Here is a 14,241-nt window from a genome sequence, read left to right as displayed (position 1 = left end):
AAGTGTATTAAAACATTGCTTGGCCATTAGCTCTAACTTCTTATTGGCTAACTCTTACATATTACTTTAACCCATTTTTATTAATCTGTATATCACCAAATGGCAGTGACTTACCAGCAATTCTAACTGTTATCCATCTCAGGCAGAGGATTCATAGCTTCTCTGACTCCACCCTTCTTTCTCCCAGCATTCAGTTCTGTCTTCTCTGCCTACCTAGGTTCTGCCCTATTAACAAGCTAAGACAGTTTCTTTATTCATTAACCAATGAAAGCAACATCTTGACAGAAGCACCTCCTACACCAGCTGTTGATCTTTATGTGTGTGTGTAGAGGCTCTTTTGTATTTGAGAGTATACATGTTTATATTTGAGTGTGCATGCCAATGTATATGTGTAGAAACTTTAGGTGGAAGTGAGATAACATCCTTGAGGAATTTTCTCCCTACTTTTTAAACAAGGTCCATTATTGAACCCCAAGTTCATGGCTTCTGTTAGAATAGCCAGAAAGCATCTAGGATCCTCATATTTCTACCTTGCCAGCATTTTTGCTATTATGCTACCTTTACACATGGATAAGGAGATCCAAACTCAGGTTCTTTGCTTGCAATACAAGCAATTACTGATTGAGAACTACCATATTCCTTCTACTCTTGTGTGTGTGGGGGGGGAGGGCGATTATCCATTCAATATACATATTTAACTTAACTTGGGACTTCATGTATGCTAGAATATTGTTCTATTGTTGAGCTACATTCCTCTGCCAATTTATTATGTTTGGTGCATATATTTTCATGTCTCTGTCAAATATGGGTTTTGTATACTGATTAACGATATCACGGAAAACAAGCCACCAAGGACAGAAATCTGAAAACAAACAAACATCAAAAAATTCCATTGTGTGTTTTTTTTAGCCTTTCCCAGTCACTTCTGAGCTGTCATTTTTTTTTTTTTTTTTTTTTTTTGTCCTTTTTCTGTTTCCCGTAGGCATTCTCTATCAACACATTTAGCCAGGCAATTTTCACTACGGGAACTATAACAGTAGACAAATATCTCAACCTCGATAATCCTATGTAGTCCATGGCTGCAGGGCTGGAGACACGGCTGGAGACATGGCTGGATGCTTTATCAACGAGTCATACTTAAAACGCTTAAATTAAACGCACAAAACACCTCTTCATGTAATAATCACAAACTAAAGACACCCATAATTTTATTAATTTATATATTACTTGGAAACAGCCTAACTTTGGTGATCCATTGGTCTATAGTAGCTTTTCATTAATATTGTTTTTTTTAAAAAAAAATCAGAGAATAATGCACAGAAATGATACAATGAAACATGCCTCTAAATTTTGCTTGAGGGGTAATTTCCTGACTTCATTGTATGTATCTGGAACTATTCATGTTAATGAGATTTTCTTCAAAGAATACTTGCTTATAGTGTTGTTTTATTTATTATTAAAGATTTGATTCTTGTGGTCTATGAATGTATGGAAGTTTCTTTTAAAGTAACTGGCAACAGATTGCATATATAAACAATATCTGTTCAGTTTTATAGAAAAATGCCAAAGTTTATGACAAAAATATTCCATCAAAGAATTTAGGAAATAAAATTAAGATTTTAATTGCATATATATATATATATATACATATATATGTGTGTATATATATATACATATATATGTGTGTGTATATATATAATATTTTATGCTACTTTTCCCATCTACCTCCATGAAAAGCATTAGCTAGGAAAAATAGATTAAACTAACTAGTTCATGATTACAGAGACAATCAATATAGGAAATTAAGTATGAATCTAAGGAGTCTCGGCCAAGTGTCTGACTTTAACAACTATGTTGTTGCCAAAGTCTTGATAATGTGAAACAAACTTTTATGAGAAAAATGTTGAGTTTGGTCTCCTTTTGAAATTTTGACTCACCACAACTTGCTTTTTACCCTGTGATAAATATAAGAATCAATACTTGCGTCAGTATGCCTAAATCTGCTTGTCAGCTCAATGACATTTAAGTGATGTTCAGTATTCATCACTAAACCAGGAAAGGAAAGGGGACTTATGATTTATGGTATTGTTTGTGTTTAACGGAAGTCTGAATAGAAGCACTTCTTTGGGGAAAAATTATTTTCTTTATAAATTTCCCACAAAACATTTCCCTAAATATGGGATATTTTGTTCTGAGAATGCTGTTAATACACTTAAAATATACCATGGAAGAATGAGGATTTGAGTGAATTTGCATCCTAATTTGAGCACAGCTCATGCAATGCATTAATTGATTTACAGATAGCTCAGTTGCAGCTGACTTCTTGGTGTGCAAATGTACTTACAGTAAGTGTTCAGACTTCCCAATGGAGCACTGAGCCAGCACTGGTAGAGAGTTAACTAGCTTCTGTATGGTATTTAATGTGTCTGGGGGGAAACTTCATTTTGTAGGGGATCAGATGCTTTTGCTGTCATGAAGGATTTTAGTTAGGAATATACTACTTTCATGTTAAGTAGAAAATAGATAACAATTAAGACATTGAGGTGGTGAGATTAAAACACAGAAGAGGAAAAAAAAGGGAAACAGCTCCCCAAATCCTACTCTCCTATCCCAACAATCTTCCCCTTCTGCCATGTAGTGAACTACCAAGTTGCTTCATGACTGGCCTGCTTCCAGCTCACCAGTGCTCAGCTTGCTGAGCAGCAAAGATAAGGGCCGATGTCCTTGGGGGAATCAGTTCTTGTAACATCTAATCGATCACTAAGTGCTGAAGCACCGAGGTAAGGCAGAGGTACATCTGGGAAGAACAATCTCCCTCACTCACAAGAGCATGGCTTCCCAGACATATTCAGAAGTTGATTGATTTCAAGAGAATTGAAATCTAGAGCATTTGTGCTGTTTGCTCAGAGGACTTTATCAGAGCACTCTGACATTTCTGGGCTCTATGTCTGTGAGAGGGTGACTGTCACAGCTTTCACACTGTGTGGGACAGTAAATGTCATACCAGGATCTTAATAAGAATTATTGAAGGTTCAATATATTAAATTCAAGAAAAGCAGGATTCTGGGTTTAGATTACTCTGGGACAAAATTCTTCTTCTTTGCATCACTAATACTTTCTGGGTGTTTTGGTTGCTTTGTCTTCATTTGGTTTTAGTTTCATTTGTGATTATGTCTAATAAGTATAAATACTCAGATTATTGTATTTATGATTTGGGAACTAAATTGCTACTATCTTCTGACATTTTATTGGAGGGAGGTTGCAAACTAAGAAACCTTTTCTATTTCAACTTACTCTCTGGCTTAAGAGAGAAATTTTTAAAGTGCTTTTAGTCTTAGAAGTGGAGTATATGATTGATTTCTTGAGTATCATCAGGTTTTGAGAAAAAATAAGGCAAAATTAAATATTTCATTTTAATAGTAGTAGTATTCTTTGTTTCCAGGTGGAAGTATTAGGTAGACCTTTACAGAAGTATGGTAGATCACTGAGTATGTCCCCAAAGGAGACACTGACATCCCTGATCACTTCACTATTCTCTATTTTTTGTCTCATAGGTACCGTGAATTAAGCCACATTGCTTTTTCATGTCACGAATTCTGTGCCATGGTCCCATGCCTCATCATACCCATATCAAAGAACCCAAAAGGTCATAAACTGAAATCTTTGACAATTTAAGATAAAATCAATTTTCTTCATTTTGATTTGTTTTTCTGAGGTATTTTACAATAAAAATGGAGACGTTGTAAGTCTCAGGACTCTTGGGCAGAGTGACTCATAAACTGCTAATTTATTTTAAAAAAGTAATAAAGATACATGAGGAATGGCTTCATGCAGCACATCCAGTATCTTTATTCTTCAAGACTGAGCTTAGCTAAGTAGCACAGTGTCCATCAAGGCTTGCCATCATTCTAAATTATTCACCTTTCCGATTGTAGGTTTGAAAGAAGCCTAGGACAAATGGTTAATTATGGTTCTATTAGCCTGCCAAAGTATCTGCTGCCATCCAGGCTCCCTCACTATCTGTGCCTTTTCTAAGCTCTTCTCACCCCATCCCTTACACTATCCTAAACTTGTCCAGCTCATGGGATTTTCTTCCACTAATAGGACATGCACTTCTGTGATTCCCTCTCCTCCTTCTCCTTATCTTCTTTCTCTTCGCCCCCCCCCCCCTTATCTCTCAATGACCCATTTGAGCCTACAGGCCATGTTTTGTCAACTATGAGATAAATCTCCATGCTTTGAATATTCCAGATACTGCTGGCTAAACTCTCTGTCATATCTAAAACTATAACCTTCCCTTCAACCATGTCTTATAGGTGGAGATGGATGATTTGTTTCTCTGGCCATCTGGATGCAATAATAACGTAGAAACTATATTATTTGCAACACTGTTCGGCCAATAGCTTAGGCATATTTTTTGCTAACTCTTACATCTTAAATTAACTTACTTTTATCAATGTGTATATTAACACAAGGCTGTGGCTTACTGGTAAGTCTCCAGTGTCTGTCTTCTTTGGCAGCTACATGGTGTCTCCCTGACTCCACCTCTTTGTCCCAACATTCAGTTTAGTTTTCCTGCCTAGGTATATTCTTCCCTGCCATAGGCCAAAGTGCATTCTTTATTAACCAATGATAATAAAAAATAAGGAAAAAGCATATAGACAGATATAATGTAAGAGTGTAAACACTAATAGTTTAAAGGAACAAAGATAATAAAATAAATATTAAATTTGTAGAAAAAGTAATAGAGTAAGAAAAATAAGTTGCATAAAGATAGAATATACACAGATTATGGATTATATATACTTTCTTTTAATTTTGACAATGAGTGAGCTAAGTACAGAGAGCTATTTCATTGTACAGGCTGCTAAGCTAAACCAACATATATTTTAATGGTACCTTGAGTTCAACATTTGGGTCTAAGGATACATTGCTTTGGAAAAGAGGTTCTGTTTTTGTTTTCACAGATGATAAAAAGCTGTGGATTCATTACCAGCTAATATGGCTTAATCAAAGAAGACCCCATGAAGCAGTAACCCAGATGGTCCAACATCCATGATAGTTTCAGTACTGCTGGCTGAGAGAGACCACCACACAGAATATCTCATGAAAGACCTGATTAACAGTATTACCAATCAGCAGAAATTACTTTAGAGAACAATACCAAAATTCCTTAATGATTGTTTATAAATGCTTGTTTACATTTAAAGGGTAATATGCTATGGAGATAAATACTTTGTATTGGTATGGATCTTGGTTTGTTGATACAAATTCAAGGTCTGTTTTATTATATACACATTTCTGCTCATGATTAAGGTATTGCATTTGTGCAGCTCCTTTAAAAATGTAATGTATAATTAACAAATAAGGTTAATAGATAGTCATCTATAATAGTCAAGTTTGGAGTCATGTTAGTTAGGTTTTCTAGATATACAGAAAGATATTTCAGATCAATAGATATTCTTCAAATCTTTCAAAGACATATATAATATGGCATTTAAAATATTTAAAAACTTATTACTTTTCATGAAAATGAGACACATCTGCTCTTGGCAGCACCAATCTTCTTCAAGAGGATAATGAGCACTGAAGAGGTTCTTATGGAGTTGGTTAGCCATTTGGGAAATAAACTGTTCTTGTCTGGACTACTTCACAGTATGCTGCGTGAATTGAACATTCAGGATCCACAGAAAAATGACTGCTAAACTTGCCAAAAGAAGGTGAGATGGTCCTTCAGGGTTCTTGCTTCATGAGAGAACTTCCATATATTCTGAAGGACATAAAATAAAGTGACCAGGAAGGAGGTAGAGGCAGGACAATGAAAATTCTGGGAAGAAGGAAATTTCTGTCTGCAATTGTCACCCAGACCGGGAGGAAGCTAGACAGAGAACAAGCAAGATGTGACTGCCTCGCCAAAAAAATGTACCAAGCCACATGGTTAACATAGACAAGAACTATGGGCTAATATAAGTTATAAGAATTAATAAGAAGCCTGAGCTATTAGGTCAACCAGTTTATAATTAATGTATACCTCTGTGTGTTTCTTTGGGATTCACGACTACAGGTACCAGACAGGACAGAAACCTCAATCAACACATCCCTTGCTCTCTAACAGACTACCTATTATGATACATTTCTGCCAAACCCCCAAGGAACAAAATACCCATGCTGAAAAGGCAAGAGAAGGTATCAGCACCTAAAACTGCACTCTTTGGAAACTCCCTTTCTTAGGCATCATTGTAAAAATACAATCAATAATAGCTAGGACCATGTGTTTCTAATAGAGCCCAGAAATCCTGCCATACTAGGCTCTGAGTATTGCAGCTTAGTCAAAGCACAGGCCTTTTTAAAAGACCTTAAAAGACATAAAAGTACATGGCAAAGGGCTTTATGAATATGATTGAGTTCTTTAGGAGAAAATGAATAAATTTGTAAAAGAAATATATGAAAACAAAAGCAAATGGTGGAAAGGAATAAATAAAACAGTTCAAGATCAGATACTGAAACAGAATCAATAATAAAACCAAATAGAGTTCTAGAACTCAAACAGAAAATTAGAGGCAAATTTCATCAACAGAATACAGGAGTTGGAAGAGAGAATTTCCAGTTTGAAGAAAGACAGAAGAAATAAATATATCTGTCACAGAAAATATTAAATTAAAATTAAATAAATCCTGCTATAAAACATCCAGTAAATATGGAACACCTTGAAAATAACAAATTGAAGAATAAATTTATGTCAAAGGCCAAAATCATTGAAGAAAATTTCCTAACCAAATGAAGGAGGTAGCAATAAAGATATAAGAACATACAGAATGCCAAATAATTTTGGCCAGATAAAAATTTCCCATAACATGATAATCAAAATATTAAACATACAGAACAAAAAAAAATGATTAAAAGCTTCAATGGAAAAAAAAAAACATAAAGGCAAACCTTTTATGTATTATCCAGCATCTCAAAGTAAGCCCTAAAAGCCAGAATGGACTGAACAATTGTCCTACAAACTCTAAGAACAACATTAATCACTCCAGGTTACTGTAGGACCCAACCAGGGCAAGTCCAATAGAGGCCTAAAAATTAGAATCACAGCCATAAGCACCAAATGCAAACCAGAAACTGGAATGATCATTTCTTATGATATGGCCAGACAATCACTTAAGCAATTTGACAGAGGGCTTGGAACAACATCCAAGCCTAGGAGTCTCAATCCTTTTGGATTTGTACAGGGGTAGCCTAGGACCACCCGTATATCAGGTGTTTAAATTGAGATTCACAACATTTGAAAAACTGCAGTTGTAGAACAGCAATGGAAAAGATTTTGTAAGGAGGGATCATCACAACATGGAAACTATATTAAAATGTCAAAGCATTAAAAATATTAACCAATGGTTTAAAAATGTATCTCCTTCATCGAGGTCTATTCAGGCTTAAAAATGTTTCCTTGTCTGTGCTAACTTTGTTGGGCTTAAGCTATTTGGATAAACTGAGTCATATAATTTTTTTGTATTGATACTAAGAGAAACTTCAATTGAAAAGTTGTTGTTTTCTGAGGTTTATACTTAACATAGATAAAACCACAAAGTCCTTTTCCCAAGGGTAAGCATTCAGATAAAGCTCCCATTCCCTCAGATTGTTTGGAGAAAGTTCTTACTCCCTCAAAAGTGTGTCACCCTCTTTATCGATGGCAAAACGAACTTGTGGTCCTTCCCTAACATATGGCTGTAGTGCCTTAGAATTTGTCTAGGGCAATGCTAGCCTCCAGGCTCCCTCCTGTCTTCACTTCACTCTGGGACCTCTTTATGCCTTCCCAAGAGACAGCATTAACAGAGGGATACAAACTACTGTTTTTACCTTCGGAATGACTAATTTAGTTTCTTTATTAGCTTCAATTCAAGATCGTTATTTTTTTTTAAAGACTAAACATGACAGAATGTAAAGTTCTAGTCTTATGAAAGCTGCTAACTTATTATATATTGTTCGGGAATACAAGTTAGTCAGTCATCCTTAAAGTACTGGTATAATTAATTACAAGGGTAAGCCTTATTTAATTTTCTGTGTAGGTTTTCAAAGTCAAACTTAAAACAAGTAACTAGAAACAAAGTTTGTCTAATCAGATAAACTTGTGAAGCCCTCATACTGTAGAGATCTTCAGAGCATGACATTTAAAATAGTGACTAAAAGACTTTTTATAGTAGACAGAGACCCTGAAATCTTAGCAGTGACCCAAGGTCTCCAAAGAAGATTATGGGATACCATGATGTCTCCACTTGGATTATGACCATGCTGACCAGGGAGCAAGATGCCCCAATGCAACACTTGCTACCAGGACCTGATCCAGACTGTGAACAAACAGCAGGACATTGGAGAATTGATTGTATTACTTTTTTCTAGATAAAATAAGGTCAGTCTTTTCCATGTCTCTCTTCCATACGAAAAAAAATTTTACCTCATGGGCCTGGCTGAGACTGTAGCACTGCTGTTTTAATACTTCTGCCTCCGATGCTATGAAGACCTGGGTATGGCTAACTGTATATTGACTCCAGTCCCTGTCATTTAATGTCTAGCCTAGCTATAACTTAGTCAACTTAGCAGCAGCAGGTATCCAAATCCTTCCACAAAGCTATAGCCATCTTGTTAGTGCTCTCTCTCTCTCTCTCTCTCTCTCTCTCTCTCTCTCTCTCTCTATATATATATATATATATATATATATATATATATATATATATATATCTCAAGCCTTGCTTTTTCTAACACTAATAGGTCTCTTAACTAAAAAAAGAGAAATGTTTAAAAAATAAAAGCTTTGATGGTCTAAAAATAATTTAAGATATAAATACAAGTTGATATGGGAAAAGTTTCTGATTTCTTTCCACTTTTATGATATAGTTCTGATAAGCTGGTAGAGCAATGACTACTTACTGTTTGGGTTAAAAGTTCAAAGTTTTAGATTTATTTTGGTTGCTATTTAATATTAATGTAAATCTCTGGCCAATCCATACATGGCTTTCTGGACAGCAGAAAAATATACATGCTTCTATACAAAATCTGTAATTTTAGCTAGGACTTGAAGGTATGAATCTATTCCTGCTGTTTTTCTATGATATGGATTTCAATATGGGCCTGAAAATTTCAAATGTATTATTTTCTTTTAAGTACATAAATTTTAACTTCTGTTCCTAGTTTAAACTTATATCAATAGGTTTCTACTTGGCTGGCAGATATATCTAAGCATCAATTGCTAACTCCAGTCTGTTCCAAATAACTGTGAGCCCTGGACTTACAGAAAGCTGATGTGGACCAGTCCAGCTGATGTTAATGTTCCCCGTCTCTTCAATAGAGTCTGTGAGCCAGGTTCTTCTGATGATTGCCCCATTGGCTGACTTCCTTCCCAACCTTTGCCTAGCCGTTCAGCCTTTTTGGATCCTGACAACATCACTCCACTGTCAACTCGAAGTAGTTACAGAAAAGAATACATCATCTCATACTTTCTGCCTAGAATAGTTTGAAATATTGAGACAAAAGGGAACTCCAGGCATGGGGGACAAAAATGGCTACCAATAATGACATTTGACATAACAGAAAACAAGGAGGCCCAGAGTTGTCAATTAATGGATTTATTAACTAATGGTTCTATAGTAAGACACTTTGGTTCTTTATGAAGAACCACAGAACCAAAGAGAACATTCAGGATTATAATTACAATTTGGTTGTACTCAAAAGACCAGAGCTACAGGGCCTGATATCAGAGGATGGCCACTACCCTAAAAAATTGTCTTTTAGCTAATGGTTTTTAGGTCCCAATATTATCTCCTTAAGTCCATGGGCAAGCAGGACCTATAATTGGGTCCTGTCATTAGTATTTGTGAAGGGAGAAATATAGGACCCAGCCATGACAAGTTCAATAGAGGCCTGATCTCAGTAGTTTACCTTAAGGCAATACTTCATTCCAAGAAGGACCACAACTGAGACCACATAGAGACCACCCAGGAATAAACCATCCAAAGGAAATTCCTAATGTTCCCACCATTGTAGATATGATCACCTGCCAGCACACACTCATTGCTTTTCACCTGGACACCACTAGACAAATGTTAGTCAATCAGGGATCCTGATCCTTAGAAATCTTTCACCACCACCTTTGCTACTGTAAAAACCCAACCCCAACTGAGCTCGGGGCTCTTAGATCACTCAATACATTGGATATGCAGAGAGTCCAAGTTTGCAAACTGGAGTAATTATAAAGGCTCTTTGCTTTTACATAAAGGAATTGGTCTCCTAGTTGGTTTTGAGGGATTCTGTGATCTGGGCATAACATTTACTATGTCCAAGAAATATTTCAACCACAATAGATGGAGAAAAAAGACATTCCATGATCAAACCAAATTTAAGTAAAATCTTTCTATAAATTGAACCCCTCAGAAGATGCTAGAAGGAAAACACAAAGATAAAGTGGTTAATCTTGCTAAAAAAAAATGACAAGACATAAATAATGCAAAACCAGTTAATTAAGAGGGAAACATATGTACAACCCCCACCACAAACACATACACACATCATAACAACAAAGTAACAAGCATCAAGAAAATCTGCTTATTGATACATTAACAGTCTCCAATTCCCCAAGAAAAAGACACAGAATAATAGAATAAATGGGAAAACAACATCCATCCTTAAATTACATCCAAGAAACAAACCTTAACACAAAGAGCATACATCAACTCAATTGGCATAGATTCAGTCACTAAAAATTAGTTCTTCCCCATGACAATTCATTTCTGCTTTGCAAGATTCTTGGGTACGATTCTCTGCTTTTGTACCATACTAACATACAGGACTTAAACTTCACGGTAGTCACAGCAAGGAAAGCTCAATAAACTGACAAAGACTTTTGGTTGCATGTGAGAAACTTTCTCCCCTGAGACACACAATCCCAGAGACACAAATGCTTAGAGCACTTCAAATTCTCCCATGAGAGTGAACTCTTACTTGCAGGAGACATTTCCAGGATAGAAGGCTTTTGAAGGAATGTTTTTAACCTCTGTTTTTGTTCATACTGAAAATTCGAGAACCATGTTTATTATTATTATTATTATTATTATTATTATTATTATTATTATTATCAGTAATGATATCTGACTGATCTCTGCCAGGTAAGCAATGCTTCTATACTAAAATGATTTATTTAAGTTTTGAAATGGATTATTGGCCTGTGATAGGAAACCAGAAGATCCCAACTGTTCTGTTGGAATTTTATGTACTGTGTCATGTATCCATTTGTACTAGGGCAACAAGACGTCAGCATTTCTTTTCAATCAGGTCTTTGCATAGGCAAGCTAGGTATTGCATGCTTTCTGATATTTGTTGTACAAGGTAAGATTTAAGATGGCATAGCATTGGCAAAGGAATTTGGTTTTTGTTTGTTTGTTTTGCTTTTTCACCCCAAACAAATGGATACAGAAATTCAAATAAATGTTTTAGTCAGTAACTAGAAAGTCATCTTAGTCTCTATGGTTTAACCTATAATATGTATTGGTGTACCCAAAATGCAGCATCAGGTTTCTAGTGGGCAAGAAACATATTTCAGCTTCTGTCTGCCAAGAGGGTGAATTTCTAGAGAATTTTACTGGAGCTGTTTGTCTAATAATTTCATAATAATCTGAACATTTATGTTGTCTTTGACACTGGCACACAAAGTATTTCAAAACTCTGTATTTGTAGTAGGATGCTGCTTGTTTGCCCCAAAATAACCACACAGAAATTGTATTCATTAAATAACTGCTTGGCCCATTAGCTCTAGCTTCTTATTGGCTAACTCTTACATCTTACTTTAACCCATTTTTATTAATTTGTGTATTGTCATGTGGCTGTGGCTTACCAGGAAGTTTCTGGCATGTCTGTTTCTGGCAGTGGCTATATAACGTCTCTTGACTCCCAGCATTCAATTTAATTTTCTCTGCCTAGCTCTATTCTACCCCATCACAGGTCAAGGCATATTTTTTATTTATTAACCAATAAAAGCAACACATATACAGAAAGACTTGCTACATCATGTACTATCATAAATTCATCTTACTATATGGCTTGGTTGATTTTTAGAAAATGTTCTGTTTTGTTTTAGATCTGCTTCTTTATTATGTACTTAATAAACTCTCCAGAAAACCACTGGAATATAATATCCATGAGAATATGGACATACCATATTTTACTACAGTGTATAAAGGGCATCAATCCAGTCCTTCACCTATAATAGTAAGCTAATGTATCTGTGATAACATATGTTTCAGATTCAAAGGGACTTTCCCAAAGAACTTATGCAAAGCCTATTACACAGCTGGACAAATGAAACTTTGACTACTTTGTTATCTCATTAGAACAGACAAAACAAAAATAAAAATTAAAAACAGAGATAAACAATTAGAATGTAAGGTGAAGCTATGCAGTGAATTAGCTTTGTATGTAAAATTACTATGAACATGACTATTTTAATATATTACATATACTGTACTTGAGGGGGAAGGTAGAAACTCATAAAGCAATGATATAAAGACTTAAAAGGCTTGGGCTTCTGATATTAATGCTGTGACTACTAAGGAACTATTTCCATTATTAAACATACTCTGTAGAAATTAGTCTGTAGAGATTTATGTGATTTTTTACACAACTTAACCTAACCCACAATGAATAAAACAACTCTTATTTATTGTAAATCATTTCCTTTCTTACCACACCATTTTTCAGTGAGACGTATTTACTTTTGTCTTTTCTTACATTGTCAAACACCTGGAAACCTAGCATTTGCTTTGCTGGGAGTACTTATACCTCACCTCCACTTATTTCTTCATTTTCCCATTGTCTTTCCTCCAGTCTTTCTAGTAACCTGTAAAGCAATTCAAAGTACTCATTCAATTTCCTAGCATTGTCCATGAAATTGCTAGAATCACCCTGCTCTGAGTTTTCTGATTACTCCACAGAGATCTTTGTCACTCTTTTTTTTTCTTTCCTGAGGTATCCCTAAAATCTTCAGCTCACCCATCTGTGAGTTCATCATGAAGCAGAGTCTCTTTACAAGAAAATTTCTTACCCATGCACTTTTACCCTTCTATATGCACTTTCCCTTTTTAGTTGAGTCTTTTTCTGTAACTTTACAACAGATCTCACTTTTAACTAGCAAATCCTCCAAATCATTTGGAAAACTGAAATACAAATTTCTTTATAAAAGACTTTTCAAACAAGCTATCATTTCTGGGTATTTTTTCTCTATCTCTGTCTCTGTCTCTCTCTGTTTCTCTCTCTCTCTCTCTCTCTCTCTCTCTCTCTCTCTCTTTCTCTCTCTCTCTCTCACACACACACACACACACACATACACACACGGGGAGAGAGAGAATTTGTTTTTATTGGGGTTTAAGATATAGATGAGAAGTGTCACCTTGGAATATGCCCTTCCCCACTTGGGTGTATTTAAAGGTTCCAATTTTGGTGTATGATAGTAAATAATGATGTCAATTCCCATAAGTAATAATTCTCAACTCTAGTGGAATATTATAATTAGTTAGGGAGATTGGTAAAATCCCAGTGCTCAGGTTGTTCCCCATAGCAATTAAATTGGAATCTCTGGTGCTGAAATCCAGACATTAGTAGTTTTTTAAATTCCCTAGGTGAGTCTAATATGAGGTTAGACTGAGAGACGCTGCTCTGAAATTATGTAAACTTTTTTTTAAATAAATGCACGTAATATGTATAATATATATGTGTGTGCTTGTGTACATTTTTTATTTCTTAAGTGTCTATTCCCCTGAATTGTTTCCTGGTATAGAATTTGAATTACTACTTATTTATTCATGTGCTAATGTCATGTAAAGTTGACATTTTCATCCATTTCCTATTTTCTGACATTGAGAAACATTATTTTCGCTTATTTAGAAGTATACCAAATACTATGTCCTAAAATTTTTAAAGGTAGCAATAAAATGATTCCTCTTGGCATTGTACTATATTCATTGAGCAGTGTCTTGCTCAGCCATAGTTAGAGAAGCTTCCTCTTGCAGCAGATAGAAGTAAATATAGAGACTTACAACCAGGCATTATTCAGAGAGTGAGAGACCTTTAAACACTCAGCCTTTGGGATGTCTTCATCAACTTTCTTCCTTTAAGGCTCAAGAAACCCTGGAAAAGTGGTGGCAAAAGTATGTAAGAGCCAGAGGGCACGGAGGACACCCAGAGCACAGACCTCTAAATCAA

This window comes from Arvicola amphibius, chromosome 1, assembly GCF_903992535.2.
Source record: "Arvicola amphibius chromosome 1, mArvAmp1.2, whole genome shotgun sequence".
In the NCBI taxonomy this organism is placed as follows: domain Eukaryota; kingdom Metazoa; phylum Chordata; class Mammalia; order Rodentia; family Cricetidae; genus Arvicola; species Arvicola amphibius.
Note: the sequence above shows the minus strand (reverse complement) of the source record.